This window comes from Squalius cephalus (genome assembly GCF_949319135.1).
Source record: "Squalius cephalus genome assembly, chromosome: 12".
Classification (NCBI taxonomy): domain Eukaryota; kingdom Metazoa; phylum Chordata; class Actinopteri; order Cypriniformes; family Leuciscidae; genus Squalius; species Squalius cephalus.
The window spans coordinates 19689936-19712956 of NC_137133.1; the positions used below are offsets into that span (position 1 = coordinate 19689936).

The 23021-nt window shown below is 41.6% G+C and overlaps 1 pseudogene across 1 annotated transcript; it reads right to left on the reverse strand.

The window, feature by feature from the left end:
• Positions 1 to 3991: 3991 nt before the first annotated feature.
• On the reverse strand, positions 3992 to 21572 carry LOC307168906 (cholesterol 24-hydroxylase-like; annotated as a pseudogene). The gene is made up of 13 exons (XR_013824094.1): positions 21500 to 21572; positions 21321 to 21394; positions 20106 to 20192; positions 19888 to 20026; positions 19678 to 19789; positions 19430 to 19586; positions 18436 to 18507; positions 18289 to 18361; positions 18119 to 18203; positions 13933 to 14043; positions 4256 to 4344; positions 4088 to 4154; positions 3992 to 4024 (listed from the first exon to the last, which is right to left on the reverse strand). The product of XR_013824094.1 is annotated as a cholesterol 24-hydroxylase-like (transcript).
• Between the last annotated feature and the right edge of the window lie 1449 nt (positions 21573 to 23021).

Sequence of the window (23021 nt, forward strand, 5' to 3'; positions counted from 1 at the left end):
TAAAATAGTCCAATTACAAGTAGCCTACTTCATTTTGGAATCTGATTACATAATCCAATCAGTTAGGGTTAGGGTTAGGTAATCAGTTGCTACCCAGCACTGTATATAATCCAGGTAATGTATTACGAGATGATATAAAACCAAATCAATTAAAAGTGTGGATAAAGTATCATAGATGAATCCCCTGTTACAACTTCTGTGTTTAGGTTAATGTTTGCCAAGACCATGTTTGCCAAGTTACACAAGAGTTGACACAAAACAAGTGCCATAAACATGTCCTATGAGCATGGTTAATTTGGCACTTGGAAAACAAATTGCGCAAATGTGTGTTTTAAGGTGGCCCTTATTTTTCAAGTTTTGATTTATAATTGTCTGACCCCTTCAAGTTGTTCCAATACATGAAGAAATAATTCAGGCAAAATATGAGCTCATTTGAACAATATTTAGAGGTGGCTCGATGACGTTGAAATCTTGTATAAGTAAGGAATAATTGACGACAGGCCGTTGAATTATTAGAAAAATAATGCACACCCGAGGTGGTAATGCGGTCACGACGCGAAGCGGAGTGGCCGTTCACCTCGGGTGTGCATTATTTTTCTAATAATTCAACGGCCTGAAGTCAATTATTCCGCTTATACTACAGTTACCACACCTCGAAACATTGTTCAGATTATATATTTCTAGACGTTTGTAAAGTTTTTGTCATTAAAACGCTCTTGTATGTAGGACTAATTTCTTACGCATCTAATCCACTGCCTCCGTTGCTAATTCCAAAACGTCATTTTAGAGTTAGTAACGGAGGGTTGAGCCACTGATAGCAGACTAATGCTGGGGACACACGACTAGCTGACACATTCTCTGACTGTTTTCATTGACTGCAGCAGATTTTAAACACCGACTTTGAACACAGACTGAACGCGCTGAACACGCGTTTGGACATGATCAGTCATAAGTATCAAATTACATTCATAACCGGCCTTAAAGTGTGTCCCCGGCTTTATGCAGTTATTAATGCAGATATTAGAGAGAGATGTTGCAATAATGAGACAGAAAAGCATGTGCGTCAATATTATTATTTATTTATTAATTCAATTCCTTTTAATTAATTCGAATTCATTCTTTTTTTTTCTATTATTGACAGACTAGCCAAATAAATGAAACACAAACCCCTTTTAACAAGTAGGCCTATCAATAATTATTTATTTGTTATATTATCTGCAATAATAATCCGTGCTGCAGGATTATCCATTTATTTAGCCTATATTCAGTTTAATTTTCTATTGATTATAGATAGGACTATATACTTTATTTATTCACATTAAACTGCATGTTTCCATTGATTGTGAAGCTAGACACTGAAAATTCCAGATCAAGCGCATGCGGCTAAATGTTTTTTCTTGTTATGAATTGTATCCTATTTTCCGTTATTACCGTTAACTACGCGAAGTGATATGGAACTGTAATGCGGTCAAGACCTGCCTGGAACTACTTTAGCCGTGCGTTTCCCTGAAAATAATGCACACCTTAGAACGTTCGTCAACCAATCAGATTCAAGCATTCAACGGCCCTGTAGTATAATCAGTTATTATGCTCAATTTGTGATAATTACCACTTGCCTAATTTTATCTAAACTATTTAAATTACATACTTGCTTATTTAATGGCAATTCTGAATTTACACCTATTTTGCACAAAATATATTCTATGCATTTCTTGCAGAAGAATAAATTGTGTTAACGACGGGCTAACGAAGCCACTTTCACAGAAATGCGTGGTGTTAAGAAACTCTGAACTATTGACTTTGAACTGTGCAAACTTAGTCCAGGCAAAGTAGTGTTTTACGACAGACTAATTGTAAAATATTTTTTTGCAGCTTAGATCATTTCTATGAGGTGTCCAGAACAACATACTAAGTCCTAAGAAATCCTAGTTGAGGAAATATGTTAAATTCTCATCAATCCGAGATGTGTGCCAATAAGGCCAGGCAACAATACACCCCAATGGGGCTATTTTTTCCCTTACTCCTATCAAAATGAAACTTTACACAATGAAAGTACCCACGAAAAGTAATTTTTTTTGTATTACAAGTTTCTTTGAAAGTTTATTTTAATATGCAAATGAGCTATACACTAATCAAATATGCCCAAAATACACCCAAATAGGCTTTATTTTTTTCCTTTACTCCTACCACAATAAAACTTTACATAGTAAAAGTATACATGAAAAGTAACTTTATTTGTATTACAAGTTTCTTTTGAAATGAATTTGAATATGCACATGAGTGCCACACTTATTGAATGTCCCAATTTGCATATAGGCAGAAACACCATTCATATGTATGACAAATACATCGACCCGATCTTCATCCAATCATCCTACTGCCAATGGGAGAGGGCAATGCTGCTTTTAGACTGGCCTCGAACCTGAAAACTGCCTGGCTTGGTAGTACCTGCCAGGGGTATAACCCCCACTGGTATAGTCTTCAGGGTCGGTAACAACAGGTAACAACAACATGGGGAGGTTTCTTTTTTATTTTTTTTATTTGATTTTAGGTTTTTTCTTTAACTAACCTAGATATTGCTGTTGCTAGCTTCTCATAACAATGCAAAGCTACTTTACAAACGGTAGAAGAAGGTAGAAGCATATCAACGCCTGGTCTGAAATACTTGCTAACTACAAAAAGAGAAGCAGTTTTGGTGTCTGGCAAAATTATTTTAAAGAGCTGTAATGTCTGGAAAGTGTGTCTATCTGGTTTTTCATCTGTCTTCTGTGTGAGAGTGAATCGTTTAGTTGGTAAGAATGACTTCTGCCTGTAATCTCGTAATTTTACCAACAATACTAATCATTTGTAAATCTACCAGCCCAAAATTTTATCTCACCACGTTACTAATGACTAAGATGGCTATTCTGACTTTCTTCTGATGTTATCTGTGGGGGAATGTCATTAGGTAAGGCTTGTTCGCAAAAAAAAAAAAAAAGAAGAATTTAGAAAGCAACTGGAGGCAAGATTGTGCCATCAATTCTTAAGGTCAATATAAGTCTTTTTGTGGCAAGTGACCCAGGTAAGTGTGGCAAGTGACTTCAAATGTATTGTGTTTATTCATAGGTTAACTTACTGAATGGACATGAATGTGTTAGTTATTTGGCCCCTGTTTTTTCTACTTGTGACTTTATGGTTTCTTGGCCATAAGTCAATTGGGCTTAGTGTTGAGCTCATTTGCATTTTTAAAATAGATTTTTTCAAAGAAAATTGTAAAACAAAAATGTTACTTTTCATGTATACTTTCACTGTGTAAAGTTTTATTGTGGTAGAAGTAAAGGAAAAAATTAAGCCTATGCGGGTGTATTTTAGGTAGCCTATATTCGATTAGTGTATAGCTCATTTGCATATTCAAATTCATTTTCAAAGAAACTTGTAATACAAAAAATTTGACTCTTCATGGGTACTTTCATTGTGTAAAGTTTCATTTTGATAGGAGTAAAGGAAAATAATAACCCCATTGGCGTGTATTGTTGTCTGGCCCTTGGCACACATCTCAGATTGATGAGAATTTAACATATTTCCTCAACTAGGATTTCTTAGGACTTTTAGTATGTTGTTCTGGACACCTCATAGAAATGATCTAAGCTGCAAAAAATTATTTTACAATTAGTTCTATTTTTGGCTCCAAAATTAGTTACTTTGCCTGGACTAAATGTGAAAAGATGCGTATCATCAGTTATCTTACAATAGTCAAATGTATGTTGTGTAAGATATATTTGGTTAAATAATTAATAAAGTACTCACATTGAACTGTGATCAAGTAATAGGCTATGTGATCTGATGCATTCTGCAAACTGTGTGTAGTATTGAATACAATGCTCAATGCTAAACGTTTTAGAATGAAGAATTTTGCTGACTTGTAGAATTGCCTACAAAAACAGCAAACTTTGATGTGCTTGAGCTACCTCTAAATATTAATATTTTTGCCCCATTTTTTTCTGGGGTGTTTTTAGCATAAATGGAACAAATCTAGCGGGTCAGGCTGCAGAAAAACGGAAAAAAAAAATTTCCGTACATTTAAGGGCCACCCTAGTGTGTTTGTTACCTGTGAGAAGACCTGCCCTAGACAGGTTCGTGGACCAAGTGCAAATGGGTAGTAGCAGTAATAAGGCCTTTCAGACAAGAATACAATTTGATATCAGCAGATTTGATGCTATAATGTTTATAACATCCTCATAAAACTAATTTACAGCTTGTCCTCATAATGACTTACTTGGGGGCATTCACATCAAATCTCTCAGGATCAAACTTCAACTGATCTTTGAAAAACTTTTCCAGTCTTTGAGAGACATAAGAACTGAACTGTATGGAAAAAGGTCAAAATGGTTCAAAATAGTAATGTATTCAAATACAATTAAACAAGTAAAATTGATGATGCCATTATTTGAATTTATTGGAATTATTAAAATAGAATTAACTCATAATTTACTCACCCTGGTGTTGTTCTAATGCAGTATGCTGTTCTTTCTTTTTCAGACCACAAAAGGAGAAATTTAAGAAAAAAAGTCCTGCTCTGCATCATCCACATAATGGAAGTGAAAAGCGACCAGCTTCAAGCTTTTTAAAAAAAGACACGAAAATATTACAGAATGATCCCATGCAACGTGTCGTATATCCCACGTGTTCTGAAGGGTTTATGATAGGGTTTGGTAAAAAATCCAACCAAAATTTAATGTATTATTTAAAGAAAATCCTGACCTCTGTGCACGACTGCATGTTCATGAGACTCTATTAGCGCCACAGTTCACTCTGACTCGCCCAGAAAAAGCACACAAGTTGTGAGAAATCAAGATGGATAAAAATGGCGCAAACGTTCCCTGGTGCTATTTTGCAGTTCCAGAAAACAATTCCGCCACAGACCAGGAAAAACCTAGTCTAAAGTCAGTGGCGTATTTTCAGTGGTGCGTTCAGATGCTATTTTAAGGGTGCACGCTTGGCCATAATATAGCGTGTGCACAACGCGCATACACTTTGCTTCTCTCATCTACACATAGACGCAGCAGTTGCAATTTTTGCAAACCATACATAATTACAAGGAAAAATATTCCACATGAGGAAAATCATTGTGGTGTCCATGAAGATGTGAAAAAATAGGCATAAATCTAGCTTACACATTTACCAAAATTATTATATGCCTGATTAACCTAAGCTAATTTGGGTGGGTTTCTCCCATCCCCATACAATGTCACTTCTCTGTCTTTTATGGCCCTGACAAGAACGTCGGTCTCCTCGACTGTGAACTGCTCCTGGCGTGCTCCTGGCAAATCCGCCATTATAATAGCAATCCGCCATGGAACAAGTGCGTCTGCTCTTAAAGGGAATGTGAGATGATGCTCTGGTTGTTTTATTTCATGTTACGCCCAAACCACACCTATGAGTAATGTAGCTACAGCAGACCAACCCATTTTAGATTTGCGTCGGGCGCAAGAGTAATTTATCCCGCCAGTATAATAGCAACAGCACCCGAGATCCGCCCAAAAAGAAACTTGTGTTTCACGTTTGATACTTGCGTTTCAGATTGTTTAAATAGGGCCCCTTGTGTGCTGTTTCTGGGCAAGTTGGGGTAAACGCGCACATTGTGCAGCCGTGCACAGAAGACCAATGGCAGGATTTTGGGAGAATAATACATACAATTTCGTTTTTTTTTTTGCCAAACCCTATTGTATACTGTATGCCCAGAACACTTGGAATTTACGACACATGCCACATGGGATCATTCTGTGATACTACTACGTCTTTTAAAAAAAAACTTGATGCTGGTCGCTATTCAATGCCATTATATGGATGAACATGAGCGGGACTTTTTTTACAAATTCTCCTTTTGTGGTCCGAAAGAGAAAGAAGGGCATATGGCATTAGAACAACACACGTGTGAGTAAATGAGGGTGAACTAACCCTTTTAAGACCCCCTGTGGTCAAAATCAAGCTTATAATGTTGTTTATATGTCTATGTGGTGTTTTAATATGATTTAAGAAAAACCATGTGTAAATTCATAAGTCAACACCATTGCTGAGTATTTTCTCCTTAAAACTGCAGTGAACCAAAGACAATCTCAAAAGCACGGTTTGAAATCGCTGGTGTTTCTGACGTCACAAACTACCCTGTAACCAATCAGATCAACGTGTGATCATCAACAAGTGGATCTCTGAGCTGGTGTGAGTGAGTGGAGGCGGGGCTAATTTGCATATTCAAAGAACCGCCTATTCACAGAATCCCCTCCTTGAACTGCCACCTTACCATGGTGGAGGGGTTTGAGTACCCGAATGATCCTAGGAGCTATGTTGTCCAGGGCTATATGCCCCTGGTAGGGTTAGGTCCTAGGTGACGGGTCAGACTAAGAGCGGTTCATAAACCCTTTATGATAGTATTAAAAACGAGGACTGTGACGTTGCCCCACCAGCCCGGCCCCACCCTGGAGCCAGGCCCGGGGTTGGGGCTCGTATGCGAGCGCCTGGTGGCCGGGGGTGGGGGAGGCCCGTGGGGCCGCCCTCCCGTGGGCTCACCACCTGCAGGAGGGACCGTAAGGGGCCGGTGCAAAGTGGATCGGGCGGCAGTCGAAGGCAGGGCCTCAACAACCCGATCCCTAGACACGGAAACTAGCTCTAGGGATGTGGAACGTCACCTCGCTGGGGGGGAAGGAGCCTGAGATTGTGCGTGAGGTTGAGAGGTACCGACTAGAGATAGTTGGGATCACCTCCACGCACGGCTTGGGCTCTGGAACCACACTCCTTGAGAGAGGATGGACTCTTTACCACTCTGGAGTTGCCCGTGGTGGGAGACAGCGGGCTGGTGTGGGTTTGCTTATAGCCCCCCAGCTCAGTCGCCATGTTCACCCCGGTGAACGAGAGGGTCGCTTCCCTGCGCCTTCGGGTCAGGGATAGGTCTCTCACTGTCGTGTGTGCCTACGGGCCGAATGGCAGTGCAGAGTACCCGGCCCTCTTGGAGTCTCTGGGAGGGGTGCTGGAAAGTGCTCCGACTGGGGACTCTGTCGTTCTACTGGGGGACTTCAACGCCACGTGGCCAGCGACAGTGACACCTGGAGGGGTGTGATTGGGAGGAACGGCCCCCCTGATCTGAACCCGAGCGGTGTTCTGTTATTGGACTTCTGTGCTAGTAACAGCTTGTCCATAACGAACACCATGTTCAAGCATAAGGGTATCCATCAGTGCACGTGGCACCAGGAGACCCTAGGATTGCTCTGCTGATCGATTGCTCCTGTCTGCCTCGCTGCCTGCTGTGAGTTTGTTTGCTTCGGTGCTGTAAGCTCCGTTTTAGCCCCGTATTTCTTTGATTTGAACCATCATTTACTGCAATTTGTAGTTGTTTATACTAAATACAGCTTACCCAACATCTCAGATTAACCTGACATCGCTAGCTTCCGTTACTACTAGCAGAACACGCTAGTAATTCGCTAGCCTGTTAACGCGCCACCCGTGCGCTCAGCTATTTTTTTTATTTTTTTTTTTCTCTCACGCGCCCGCGCCTTTGAGTTCATTAAAAGCTGCTCAGGTGAGTAAGAATCAGTTAACAAACACGGTGAGTAATGTCTTGTCCTGTTATTGTCACCTGCACTTCATGTCACATGTTTAACATAGCCTTCTCTGTTGGCAATATAGGATTTATATGTGATAAATGCAAGGAGTCAGTTAGGCTGACAGAGAAGATTTCAGAACTAGAGACACGCATCCAAACTTTAATTGAGGATAGTAAGAGTGCTAGAGCTTTAGATACTATTTTGGATGTGCCTAGCGTGAACTCTTTACATGGTGTGGTTCCAGCTGAAGTAGTGCCTGAGCAGCCGGGCAAATGGGTGACAGCACCCACTGAGAATTCTGTTGATTGTGCCCTAGTAATTGGTGATTCGATCACACGGAACGTGAAAATAGAGACACCAGCGACCATAGTCACATGTTTGCCGGGAGCCAGAGCGCCTGACATCAAAGCAAATTTAAAAGTGCTGGCTAATGCTAATCGTAAATTCTCTAAGATCATTATTCATGTCGGCACTAATGATGTTCGACTACGCCAGTCGGAGATCACCAAAATTAATATTAAAGAGGTGTGTGAACTTGCAAGTACGATGTCAAGCACTGTAATTTGCTCTGGCCCCCTTCCTGTTCGCAGGAGTGATGAAATAGTTAGTAGATTGTGTTCACTGAATCGCTGGCTGTCTAAGTGGTGTCCGCTTAATAATATAGAATTCATAGACAATTGGAAAAGTTTTTGGGGCAAACCTGACCTGTTGAAAAGAGATGGTATTCATCCCTCCTGGGATGGTGCTGCTCTTCTCTCTAGTAATATGGCTCATAGTCTTAGAGCTCAAACATGACAAATTGGGCACCAGGTCAAGAAGCAGACAGACTGGCTAAACCGACCGTCTGTTAGCGGCCTCGCGTCACCCAGGTCAGATAAATCCCATCACATAGAGCCTCTTTCACCTAGCTATCATCATATAGAGACTGTGTCTGTTCCCCGAATTTGGAAATCCAAAAAACATTTAAACCCATCTAAGGTTAAAAATTTAATTGATGTTCAACAAATAAAAAACAGCTATAATACAGATGAGCAAATGCTAAAGCTTGGGTTGCTGAATATTCGATCGCTTACTTCAAAAGCACTCATTGTTAATGATATGATTTCAGATAATAACCTAGATGTGCTGTGGTTGACAGAAACCTGGCTAAAACCAAACGATTACATTACTTTAAATGAGTCCACCCCTCAAGATTACTCTTATAAACATAAGCCTCTTCTGAAACGCAAAGGGAGTGGTGTTGCTGTAATTTATAGTAATATTTTCAAAACCACCAAGAAATCAAGTTTTAAATATAATTTTTTTGAAGTGTTAGTGCTTAATGTAAAAATATATAGTATAAATGATAAATCACGTTTGAGATTTGTGCTGGCTACTGTATACAGGCCACCGGGGCACCATACAGACTTTATCAAAGAATTTGCGGACTTTCTATCAGAGTTAGTATTGGCTGCAGATAAAGTACTAATTGTTGGTGATTTTAATATACACATCGATAATGAAAAAGATGCATTGGGTTTGGCATTTAAAGACATTGTAAACTCAATTGGAGTTAGACAACACGTGTCAGGACCTACTCATCGTCGTAATCATACTCTAGATCTAATATTATCACATGGAATAGATGTTGATGCCGTTGAAATTCTGCAGCAGAGCGATGACATCTCAGATCATTATCTAGTCTCGTGTAAATTACATTTAGCCAAGGCTGCAAAGCTGACTCCGTGTTTCAAATATGTTAGACCTATCACTTCTGCCACTAAAGATTGCTTTATCAATAATCTTCCTAATCAGTTTCATCATCTTAGCATCCCGGATAGCTTAGAAGAAATTGATATTGCAACAGAAACTTTTAACTCTCTCTTTTCCAGCACTTTAGACACAGTTGCTCCTTTGAGCTTAAAGAAGATTAAAGAAAATAATCCAACGCCGTGGTACAACGAGCACACTCAGGCCCTTAAGAGAGCAGCCAGAAAAATGGAGCGCAACTGGAAGAAAACAAAACTAGAGGTATTTCGCATTTCATGGAAAAAGAGCTCGATTGCATACAGAGAGGCTTTAAAAGCTGCTAGATCTGCTTATTTTTCAACCCTATTAGAAGAAAATAAACATAATCCTAGGTTTTTATTTGAAACAGTGGCTAAACTAACGAAAAAGAAAGCTTCAAACACAGAAGTTTCCAAGCAGCACAGCAGTAATGATTTTATGAACTTCACTTATAAGATTGATAATATCAGGGACAAAATTATAACTATGCAACCGTCTACTACAGTATCGCATCAGGCAGTGCATTGTTGTCTCCCTGAGGAAAAATTTGATTCATTCGTTGCTATAGGAGAGGAAGAATTTACTAAACTCGTTAAATCATCTAAATCGACAACATGTATGTTAGTCCCTATACTGACTAAGCTACTGAAAGAGATGCTTCTAGAGGTCATAGATCCTCTTCTTAATATCATTAATTCGTCTTTGTCTCTAGGATACGTACCAAAAACCTTTAAGCTGGCTATGATTAAACCGCTTGTTAAAAAAACGCAACTTGATCCTACATAATTAGTCAATTACAGGCCGATCTCGAATCTACCTTTTCTGTCAAAGATACTAGAAAAGGCAGTATCTTCACAACTGTGTTCCTTTTTAGAAAGAAATGATATCTGCGAGGATTTTCAGTCAGGATTTAGACCGTACCATAGTACTGAGACTGCTCTCGTTAGAGTCACAAATGATTTGCTCTTATCATCCGATCGTGGTTGTATCTCTCTATTAGTGTTACTCGATCTTAGTGCTGCGTTTGACACCATTGACCACAACATTCTTTTAAATAGACTAGAAAACTATGTTGGCATTAGTGGAATTGCACTAGCATGGTTTAAATCATACTTATCTGACCGTTATCAATTTGTAGCAGTAAATGAAGAGATGTCTCATCGATCACAAGTTCAGTATGGTGTACCACAAGGCTCAGTACTAGGACCGCTGCTGTTCACTCTGTACATGCTACCATTAGGAGATATCATTAGGAAACATGGAATTAGCTTCCACTGTTATGCCGACGATACTCAGCTCTATATTTCTTCAAAACCTAACGAAACTTACCAATTCACTAAATTAACAGAATGCATAGCTGATATAAAAAATTGGATGACTCGTAATTTCCTACTTCTAAATTCTGAAAAAACAGAGATTCTAATTATTGGACAAAAAACTTCCTCACGTAATAACCTAGAATACTGTCTAACACTTGATGGCTGCTCTGTTAAGTCTTCGTCGTCGGTTAGGAACCTGGGTGTGCTCTTTGATACCAATCTTTCATTTGAAAGTCACGTGTCTAGTATCTGTAAAACCACATTTTTCCATCTTAAAAATATATCTAAATTACGTCATATGCTCTCATTGACAAATGCGGAACAATTAGTTCATGCTTTCATGACATCAAGGCTAGATTATTGTAATGCTCTACTGGGTGGTTGCCCTGCACGCTTAATAAACAAACTACAGCTAGTTCAAAATGCAGCAGCTCGAGTTCTTACCAGAACCAGGAAGTATAACCATATTAGCCCAGTTCTGTCAAAACTGCACTGGCTCCCTATTAAACATCGCATCAATTTTAAAATATTGCTGATGGCTTACAAAGCACTAAATGGTTTAGCTCCGCAGTACTTGAGCGAGCTCTTAACGCATTATAGTCCTTCACGTCTATTGCGATCTCAAAATTCCGGCCAGTTGATAATACCTAGAATATCAAAATCGACTGCTGGCGGTAGATCCTTTTCCTATTTAGCACCAAAACTTTGGAACAATCTTCCTAACATTGTTCGGGAAGCAGACACACTCTGTCAGTTCAAAGCTAGATTAAAGACACATCTCTTTGACATAGCATTCACATAATACATTATAGACTTCTATAATTCAGTGTTAGGCTGCATAGATTAGGTCAGCTGGAACCGGGAACACTTCCCATAAATCCTGATGTACTTGTTACATCATGAGAAGAATGGCATCTACGCTAATTTTAGTGTCTGTGTTTATCCCGAGGTCTTCCCGCAGCCTGCCGGATCCAGGCCGTATCCAGATCTGACAAAGGTCCTTCGCCTGGACCCGATGACAACGCAGTGCTGAAGTGCCAACTTATACGTTTATCTCTGTAAAGCTGCTAAGCTGTAAGGTCTCCTGTGCCTGTCGAGGCGGCAATCCCCAAACCCGGTGGTGGACACCGGAAGTAAGGGATGCCGTCAAGCTGAAGAAGGAGTCCTGTCAGGCCTGGCTGGCTTGTGGGACTCCTGAGGCAGCTGACGGGTACCGGAAGGCCAAGCAGACTGCACCCCGGGTGGTTGTGGAGGCAAAAAATAAGGCCTGGGATGAGTTTAGTGAGGCCATGGAGAAGGACTACCGGTTGGCCTCGAAGAGATTCTGGCAAACCGTCCGGCGCCTCAGGAGGGGGAAGCAGTGCCCTACCAACACTGTTTACAGTGGAGGTGGGCAGCTGTTGACCTCAACTATGGATGTCGTCGGACGGTGGAAGGAATACTTTGAGGATCTCCTCAATCCCACCGACACGTCTTCCATTGAGGAAGCAGAGGCTGAGGGCTCGGAGGTGGACTCGTCCATCACCCAAGCTGAAATCACCAAGGTAGTCACGAAGCTCCTCGGTGGCAAGGCATCGGGGGTGGATGAGATCCGCCCTGAGTACCTCAAGTCTCTGGATGTTGTGGGGCTGTCTTGGCTGACACGCCTCTGCAATATCGCGTGGCGGTCGGGGACAGTACCTTTGGGCTGGCAGACCGGGGTTGTGGTCCCTCTTTTTAAGAAGGGGGACCAGAGGGTGTGTTCCAACTACAGGGGGATCACACTTCTCAGCCTCCCTGGGAAAGTCTATGCCAGGGTACTGGAGAGGAGAATACGGCTGATAGTAGAACCTCAGATTCAGGAGGAGCAGTGCGGTTTTCGTCACGGTCATGGAACACTGGACCAACTCTATACCCTCTCCAGGGTGCTGGAGGGTTCATGGGAGTTTGCCCAACCAATCCACATGTGCTTTATGGATTTGGAGAAGGCATTCGTCTGTGTCCCTTGCAGCGTACTGTGGAGGGTGGTCTGGGAGTATGGAGTCCGGGGCCCTTTGCTAAGGGCTGTCCGGTCCCTGTACGACCGGAGCAGGAGCTTGGTTCGCATTGCCGGCAGCAAGCCAGACTTATTCCTGGTGCATGTTGGACTCCGGCAGGGCTGCCCTTTGTCACCGGTTCTGTTCATAATTTTTATGGACAGAACTTTTAGGCGCAGCCAGGGGTCGGAGGGTGTAAGGTTTGGGGACCACGCGATTTCGTCTCTGCTTTTTGCGGATGATGTTGTCGTGTTGGCCTCATCAAACCAGGACCTTCAACATGCACTGGGATGGTTTGAAGCCAAGTGTGAAGCAGCTGAGATGAGAATCAGCACCTCCAAATCCAAGGCCATGGTTCTCAGTTAGAAAAGGGTGGCTTGCCCACTTCAGGTTGGTGGAGAGTTGGGAAGGTGGGAAGGAACGAGTGAGGGAAGGATGGACTGGGAGATTAACAGACGGATCGGTGCAGCTTCTGCAGTAATGCAGTCGATGTACCAGTCTGTCGTGGTGAAGAAAGAGCTGAGCTGCAAGGCGAAGCTCTCGATTTACTGGTCAATCTACGTTCCTACTCTCACCTATGGTCATGACCTGTGGGTCATGACCGAAAGGACAAGATCCCGGATACAGGCGGCCGAAATGAGCTTTCTCCGCAGGGTGGCTGGGCAATCCCTTAGAGATAGGGTGAGGAGCTCGGTCACTCGGGAGGAGCTCAGAGTAGAGCCGCTGCTTCTCCACTTTGAGAGGAGCCAGCTGAGGTGGCTCGGGAATCTGTTCAGGATGCCTCCCTCCTGTCTCCCGGCTGGCCTGGGAACGCCTCGGTGTCCCCCCGTAAGAGCTGGAGGAAGTATTTGGGCAGAGGGAAGTCTGGGCATCTCTGCTTAGACTGCTGCCACCACGACCCGGCCCCGGATAAGCGGAAGAAGATGATGATGATAGAACCGCGTATACTAAATGAGTCAAAGGTGTAGAGTTACATTCAAGCTATTATAAGGCATGAAGACATTTTTTTCAAGGAAAAATCATTTACATTTGTAATTTTGGTGATCAAAGATGAGTTTTAAGGGATACAATTATTGACTACGGGGGACTTTAACTAAAATATAATATTTCCAAACAATGTTGAAGATTTCTTTCAATCTCCATTCAAGTAGACAGGAGCTGTACTTGTGTAGCTAGAAATAGCTTCCCCAGCCAGGTACCACACTGGCCACAGAGTGAACAGACCAGCATTACTGGGAATCTGGCAATACTCACAGCAATAGAGCAGCCGCCTGGGACTTTCAGCCCATTTATAACCATGTCCTCATGCAACCAACGATTGGTTCCTGGAGCAGTGGGGTACAGTCGCAGTGTTTCCTTCAAGACCTAATACATTGAGTCAACAATACAAAGACCATTCAGAGAAATGGATACAGAACCATTTGTGTTTGTAGCATAAAATACCATCTCTGAAGACCAGGGGTGTCCAATCCTGTTCTTGGAGATCTACCTACCAGCAGAGTTCATTATCCAACCGTGATCCAGCACACCTGTCTGTAATTAACAAGTGCTCCTGAAGATCTCAATTAGCCGGTTCCGTTGTGTTGGATCAGGGTTAGAGCTGAACTTTGCAGGTAGACAGATCTCCAGGAACGATCCGGGTTACTTGACTGTAACCCTGTTCCCTGAAAAACCAGAACGAGATGCTGCGCTGCTTAGCGCATTGGGAACGTCTTTAAACGTGACCAGCTGTGAATATTGTGTGTAACACGTCAATAGAATTGACCCGGAGGAAATATAGCTTTGGTCGATGACGTCATTGGTGCGCACCCGCGACACGAGGCTATAAATAGATGTGCCACAGGTGCATCGTCAGGATAACGTTTTCAGGGAACAGGGTTACAGTCAAGTAACCTGGATAGTTCCCTTTCAAAAGCTACAATCGATGCTGCGCTGCTTAGTGCATTGGGAACGAGAATACCCACGCCACCGTGCTTGAAGGTGTCTGGACCCCGTACAGTTGAGTAGGTAAACCCTGAGAGTGATGGGGCATGTGCCTGTTGATAATTTTTCCTGCAGGAAGTCCAGAACTGAAGCAATCTGGCAGTTGACCAGATCTGCATTATGTACAACACACCACCTTTCAAATACACCCCATTTGCTGGCATAACTCTTTCTAGTGGAGGAACCCTAGCACTTAGAATGGTCTCAATAACGTCAGGCGAAAGCCCAGTGTCTCTCAATTGGTACCCATCAGGGGCCAAACATGAGGGTTCCACAGGTCGGGCCTGGGATGGAATATCGCGCCCTCCACCTGAGACAGAAGGTTCCTCCTCTCCGGAATCGAGCCATCGAGATGAGATATTATCTCCGAGAACCATAATCTGTTTGGCCTACACGGCGCTATCAGTAAGAGGCAAGACCCTTGTTGGCGAACTCTGGCTAGAACTCCTGGGAGCAGAGAAACAGGAGGAAACGCATTCAGGCACATCTTGGGCCAGACAAAGGGGGGCTGTGTGACTCAGAGAGAAGTAGAGGGGACATTGTGCTGTCTGATGGGAGGCGAAGAGATCCATCTCCGCTGGTCCAAATCTGTTTCACTAATTCTGGGTGGAGTTTCCATTCCCCCATCAGTAGTTTCTGTCTGGACAGTAAATCCGCTGTGATGTCCAGGAATGTACACTGCCCTGAGTGACAGGAACTTGTCCTGGGCCCAGAGAAAAATCTGCCTCGCTATTCTGTTCAGATTGCGTGAGCGCAGACCTCCCTGATGATTTATGTAAGAGACTGCCGGTGTGTTGTCCACCCGCACTAGGACATGACAGCCCCTCAACTGAGGGAGAAAGTATTTCAGGGACAGAAATACAGCCATCAGCTCGAGGCAGTTGATGTGCAAATCAGGCTGATGACCCTCCCATTCCCCTTGAGCTGGACGACCAATTAAGACCGCTCCCCAGCCCATCAGGGAGGCGTCTGTCGTAAACAGTTTGCGACGACAAGGCGTCCCTAGAGTGGGACCCAAGGCGAGGAACCGGGGTCTGAGCCACAGAGATAGTGTACGAAGCCCGCGGTGCGTCACTTTTAATTGCCTTTGAGGATTGGCCCTTGGATGAAATCCCCTGGCTTTTAGCCACAACTAAAATGGTCTCAGACAGCCCCAGAGGAATCACCCTGGATGCTGAAGCCATGAAACCTACTATTTTTTGGTACTGATGAACAGTGCGATCTTGGCCTAGCCTGACTTTGCTCATGGTATGCCGAATGGTCTCGATTCGAGTGGGAGACAGTTGTGCCCGCATCGTGATTGAATCCCAAATGATCCCGAGAAAAGTTGTTCTCTGGGCAGGAGAAAGAACGCTTTTCTTGGCGCTGAGTCTCAACACTAGAGAAACTAGATGAGCTCTGTGATGAAGTACCATCACTTGCGATTGTGCTAGTATTAACCAATTAAAAATGCGAATGCCCTGGAGTCGTAATGGAGCCAGTGCTGCATCCATGCATTTTGTGTATGTGCGGGGTGACAAGGCTAGACCGAATGGAAGAACCCGAATTTGATACGCTTCGCCCCCGAAAGCGAACCTCAGGAACTTCCTGAGTTGTGGCAATATTTCTATGTGTAAATATACATCCTTCAGATCGACCGTGACGAACCAGTCGTGATGTTGAATTTGCGACACGACTGTCTTGACAGTTAACATCTTGAACTTGAGCGCTTTGACAGTACGGTTTTAGCCTCGAAGATCTAAGATTAGACGCACCCCCCCATCCTTCTTGGGAACCAGGAAGTATCTGCTGTAATAGCCCGACTCTCTCTCTGAAAGAGGAACATGTTCTATGGCCTCTTAGCTCAGAAGAGTTTGTAGCTCTTGTAGTTTTTGTACACGCCCCATCCCGAGAGTCCTGAGGTCTGGCTTGGGAGGTTGCTGAGCACAACGAGCCTGTCCCCAATCCTTATGAGGGGGAGCACGGCTCGCCACGCTCTGCTTTTTCACCTCCCTGGCTTTTGAAGGACCGGGGAGAGGTTCGGTGGCCGATGGCCCCCCTCCTTGAGTGCGGCAAGGAAGGAACTGAACGAATGCTTCTTCGTGCTTCTTAACCTCCCTGAACCTGGTGACGACAGTATTAATGGAGTCGCCAAACAGGCCAGAGGGTGAAACAGGGGAATGAAACAGAAACACACAATCTTTCTCTTTAATTCCTGTCAGATTAAGCCACAGGTGCCTCTCCGTGTTGACCAAAGCCGACATTGAACGGCCGATGGCACGGGCCGTTCGCTTGGTCGCACGGAGAGACAGATCTGTGGCTCGACGAAGCTCAGAGAACGCTTCCTCGTCAATCGTACTACCCGCACTCAAGTCCTTCAACAGGTCAGCCTGGTACACCTGTAACACTGCCATAGTGTGCAGCACAGCACCAGCCTGACCTCCAGCTTGGTAAGCTTTACCCAGAAGAGCCGAAGTTGTTCTGCACGTCTTTGTGGGAAGGGTAGGTCTCTTTATCGAAGATGCCGACCCAGGCGAGAGATAGCTCGCGAGTGTCTCTTCAACATGTGGCATCTCCGTATACCCCCGCGACTTAGACAGCTCGTCATGGAGGTCCTCGAAGAAGGGGAGAGACTGATGTTGTGGTCCCTCCCCCCTGCCACTGGACAGAAACCTATCCTCTAGCTTACTATGTTTGGGGGTCTCTTGTTCGTGTGGCCAGTCAAGCTGTAACCTGGCCACCGCACGAGTAACCACCTCGAGCAATTCCTCGACAGATTTACTTTTGCGAGAGGGGACGTCTGGATCTGGTGAAACAGCAAGCGATAGGGAAGGATCCGTCTCTTGCTCATCATTCAGATCCATGCGGGAGCCCCACGATGGTAATGTGAGTGCGGTTTGGAAATAATTCAGGCGAGCATGCAGCATCTTAACAGTAAATAGTTCACAATGCTCACACTCACCATTCTCCAAAACCAAAGCCGCATGCTCCTCCCCCAACCAAACAAAACAGTAATTGTGTGTATCCAAGTCTGACATAGGATGAGAACATGGAGGGACACAGCACTTACTCTTTTGTTGACTAATTTTTTACTTGTATAAACTCTTTTATAGACGTTCAGAGAAAATGAGAATTTCTGCACACTGCCAGTTGGAAACTAATTCCTTACAAAGATCTGTAGTCAGATATAAAGAGAGAGAGAGAGAGAGTTTGACGCACACATGCACAGAATGGCCTCTGAAGACAAAAGACCTGACGATGCACCTGTGGCTCATCTATTTATAGCCTCGTGTCGCGGGTGCGTGCCGATGACTTCATCGACCGAAGCTATATTACCTCCGGGTCAATTCTATTGACGTGTTACACACAATATTCACAGCTGGTCACAATTAAAGACGTTCCCAATGCGCTAAGCAGCGCAGCATTGATTGTAGCTTTTGAAAGGGAACAGGATTGGGCATCCCAGCTGTAGACCAACCTGAGACAAGTAAGTGAATTTTCCAAGGTCTTCATATGAAATGTCTCTCTTTGTCCCAAGAACTTCATCCACTTCTGCTTTAGCCCTGGGAATGAAAAGAAATTCAAACTAGAGCATTGTAATACAAGTCAATGTGGAATAGGTCCATATTTCCATATTTTATCGTTTACCGTTTATATATCTCAGGATGTCTCCCTAATTCCATGATTGCAAACGAGAGCTGATTTGCTGTTGTCTCTTGCCCTGCAAAAGAATCAAGCACTGTTTATATTGACAGGGGTTTTTATGAGCAAAAATCAAACAAAGCTGTAACTCACCAGCAATGAAGAAAGTCACGAAATTGTCCAACATCAGCTCATCATCTTTAGCGTTAGTAACATTTTCCTCCTCTGCAGCAAAAATGGAAAGTGTTAAATAGTTAAGTAACTCTACCAGTGTTGTGTTGAATATGTTATTATTAGGGTTATTAACTGATTCAAATTTGGAATGAAATTAATTACATGATATGCTGATTAACCACTTTAATTCCCTGATATACTTCAGGCAAAATCAAAGAACAAACAGGTGTGTATACTGCTGTATGATATTCATTTTAATTTATTTGACTTTTTAATTTGTATGTGCAGAATTTTTGAATGTGCAGTATTTTATTTTATTTTTAGTTTGATTGTAGAATGCTTGAAAGTTTAGTATGCTAATTGTTATTTATCTGTATATTTTTGTTGAAACAAAAAACTTGATGAAATCCCGTGCTGAAAATGGCCCCCACTCTGGCCCGTGTTGATCTATGTAAACATTTTAGATGGACATGGACATCTTTAGTCGTTAAGTTGCATTTTGCACCATGAAAGCTACGTTTTTAAGACAATGTGTCAAGTTAAAGTACATGCAGTTTAACTTTTTTTTTTTCTTTCAAATGTGTCCTTTCTGTGATCTTTGGCCAACTTGTATTTGAACTTGAACTGCTCCAATGGTAAATTATTTACCAATTTTTACAGATTTAGTAGGTTTAAAATTTACAAATACAGTTTAACTTTTTAAAATGTGTCTGGTTCCTGTATTCTGTTCCTTTTGGTTGCATTTTTTTCACTTTTTGGCATTGTATTTGAACTTTTTTTTTTTATTGTTCAAATGTTAAATTACTTATCAAATGTTCACACTTGTTAGGTTTAACTGTGGTATGGTATGATTAAATGGTTAATTTACGCACATTTTTTAAATAATTAATTAAAATTTTTATAATATGCAGCCCATTTAAAAGTTAACTGTACAACAAATGGAAGAAGGAAAATACACTTGAGGCCCACATACCTGCCGCTCTGAGGATCTGTGTGAGAATGTCTTGGGGTACATCTTCTCCATTTTCTACTGCTGTCTTCCTGTTTTGTATCCATTTTTGTCCTGTTTTACGCAGGAGTTCAGCTGCATCTTTAACTTGCTGTATAATCTTCCAATTATTGGGAAAAAGCTGAGGTCCCACATTTAAAAAATAAAAACAGATTATATTACATTAACCATACTACTTTAGGGTGACATAAGCAATTTGGTTAGATTCTAACACTAAAAAATGGGTCTCTGAGATCCAACACCATGCCTTTTAAACAGCTCTATTGCATTCTGGAAGGGGCTGTCAGTTTGCATCAAGAAATTCAAATCAACACCGAAAGCCACCTGTGGATGAAAACATGACTACTAAGTATTGATCAACAGCTGATTTGACTTTCCTTGTATTAGGCTTTCCCTTGGATTAGCAGAAAGGAAAGTGAAACCTTGCAAATGACATCAAGTGTGACACAGTTGACCAGGTCATGCATGACGGCAGGTGTTTTTGTCTCAGCCATTTCCTCCAGCTTTTCCATTAGGCGCTCCGACATCTCGTTAAAAGTGCCCATCGAGCCTCGTAAGTATCTGACGAATGAGACCGCATCAGCTGAGGTGCATCTGTATCACATTTAAGTATATCAGAGATTGTCTGTATTTGACTCACAAGCTGCTAAAGGCAGGATCCATGATGCGACGCTGCCTGTACCAGGTGTCATGGTCCGCAGCCGTAATTAGCCCGTTCCCCAGGAACCTGAGAAGATTGAGTCATGTGACTTATTCAACTGTAAATTCACCACTGGCAAAGCAAATCCCATAAAATATTCCAATTAGAATATGAATTAAGCCGCAGTCACACTAGACTTTGAGAATGCAAAATTTATTCAATACATATTTTTTAAAACATACATTCAACATATAACAAATAATAATAAATACAAAATGTAAAAATAGTCTACAGTCTACTCCACCTCCCCTCAAAACTGCAAACCTGCAGCTTTAAAGTGTGAGTTCTTTGAATACCTTTGGAATAAGCCAAAGGTATTACTGAGCATGTGGAGTGCAATAAGTGCAAGCATATACTTTTTACTCAAATATAATACACTTATGGTATATTGCTTGTATGTTTCGAAGACACTCGTAATGAATTTGAAATTGTAACACATATAAAGCACACTTTAATATCACTAATCAAACATGTAATTAGTCCCTACACAGGCATATACTTAAAGTATACTAAGAATACTTGAAGTTGTTCCAATTTAGCACATAAAAGTACACTAAAAAGTTATGCTTTACTACAATTTAATAATACTAATGAGTAATAATAATACAAAATGAGTTGTTCCGAAATAGCACATTCAAGTTAATTAATCATTAACACACTTGAAATATACTGAATTAGTCTGGCTGCAAGTATACTTAGCATTAGGAAAGCATATACAGTGTATTGTGGAGTTGTGCAATGAAACATGCCAAATTGTGCAGCCATAATTTTGTCCAAGCTGTCATAAAAAGAAATTATGAACACATGATGCAATAACAAGAAAAACAACAATATATGAATAACTGAATATAGCATTTTGTTCTTCCCTCATATTTAAATCCCCTCGTATGTAGATGGTTTTATCAAACTTGTATTGTCATTAAAAACAAACATCCCCTCCGGACATCACTTTTTGCCACTACTGTATATGATTTTAAAGCTATCGGACTAAATGCAGCATAGCTCAGATTTTGATTTCATGGGGCCTCTACCATAAAAACTTCTAGATGATAGTAGTAATGTGCCTTAGTGTAGCACACTGCTATCAATGTAGAGATATTGACACTAGACTTCACCTAGCAATGCAATGACATATCCAGAAAACATTAAACATACCTTTTTCCAAACAAGTTAAAGAGGCGTTTGTAGACAAAAGGATCTTTGAGATACTTAGGTGACATCAGGATTGTCTACAATAACAGGGCAGAGATTTTTTATTATTATTAGATTTTGTGGCTTCTGATACAATTTTTTCTTTTCTTTTTTAATAAAGAAATAAAAGATTAAATATTTACCTTTGTAGCCTCAGGACAATAAACCATGATCATGACATAATGAAAACTGTACATCCTGTAGACAGGGCCATATTTCTCTCCCCTTAAAAACAAGAACATGGTCACGTTGGCGAGAAGAACGCTTTACCAAATTTCCCCTAGAGGATTAATAAACACTATATCCATATATCTATTTATTTAGCCGAAGTGAGGAAATGCCTGCTATTCAGTGAAACAACTGTGTTTTTATTATAGTTTAGTAAATGTATATTGATGAAGTGGAAAGCATAAAACTGTAGGCTATTATTTTCCAGCAGTTTCTCAGAAGCTTACATGCTAGAAAATGGCTTAATATTTCTCTATATTTCAATAACGTTCAGAAGTTTTCTTCTGAAAAAAATATATTAAATTACATTAAATCATTTGACTTTTTAGAGTACAAATATTAAACAAATCACACACACACACACACACACACACAGAGAGAGAGAGAGAGAGAGAGAGAGAGAGAGAGAGAGAGAGAGAGAGAGAGAGAGAGAGAGAGAGAGAGATGCAATGTCACTACCTATGTGACATTACGTAACAATTGACACGTTTTGTAGATGCAATGTCAAAACAAAAAGATATTACTCTGGTAAAAATTAGCAAATAATCTGTTTATACAAGAGTTTTGTTCTTATCATTGAAGAAAAAGGTCGTGCACAAGAATTTCGATTTCATTGCTCTACTGAAAGATGGTATATGCCCCAGCAGAAAACTGTCAGAATATCAGTTTTCATGTTAATTTATCTCAGCTTTGATCATATACTGACAAATACTGACTTACTGCAATACCGTTATGTAGTTGTATTTGTAGTTGTATTAAACACATATAGAGAACACATTCATAAAGTTTCTTACTTATCTCTTGGAGGTCCAGGTATATGATCATATTTCTGATGAACATGTCTTACATACAGACAATATGCAATAAATGCACTGAAAACAGCAGCGAGCAGGTAAAACATCATAAAGGAGACCCATTCTGAGATCATGATGGTTCAGTACAGTAGCTCAGTGTATAATGTGCGTCTGCCTTACGGCCTTAGCCTTACCTACAAATGATTTAATTTCCGGGTCTCTGGAACTTGTTCTGAACGGTTGTGGACCATAGAGGGCAGTACTAGCCTTCTTCCATTCCTACATTCAAGAGGAAAAATAATGTCTGTCCAGCTTCTTACACACACACACAAGCACGCACGCACACGCACACGCACACAATGTAAGGTTGAAGCGAGGGTAAAAACATCTAAAATTTTATTTAAAGACCCAAACTGAGCAAAAATATGCAATTGTTGCTTATATTTTTAAGGCCAAAAAGATGAAATTCTGATGGCTGGCAATGCAAATCAATGAGCCAGAACACTAACATAAAATGCAAATAGGCTAAATATCACCATATATCCCGATAATAGGCTATGTAAGATGATATTCAAATCATGCATAGTTTTATGATCAGAGCTCTGTAGTTTTTATTGTGGGGTACAAAACAGATAATGTACAA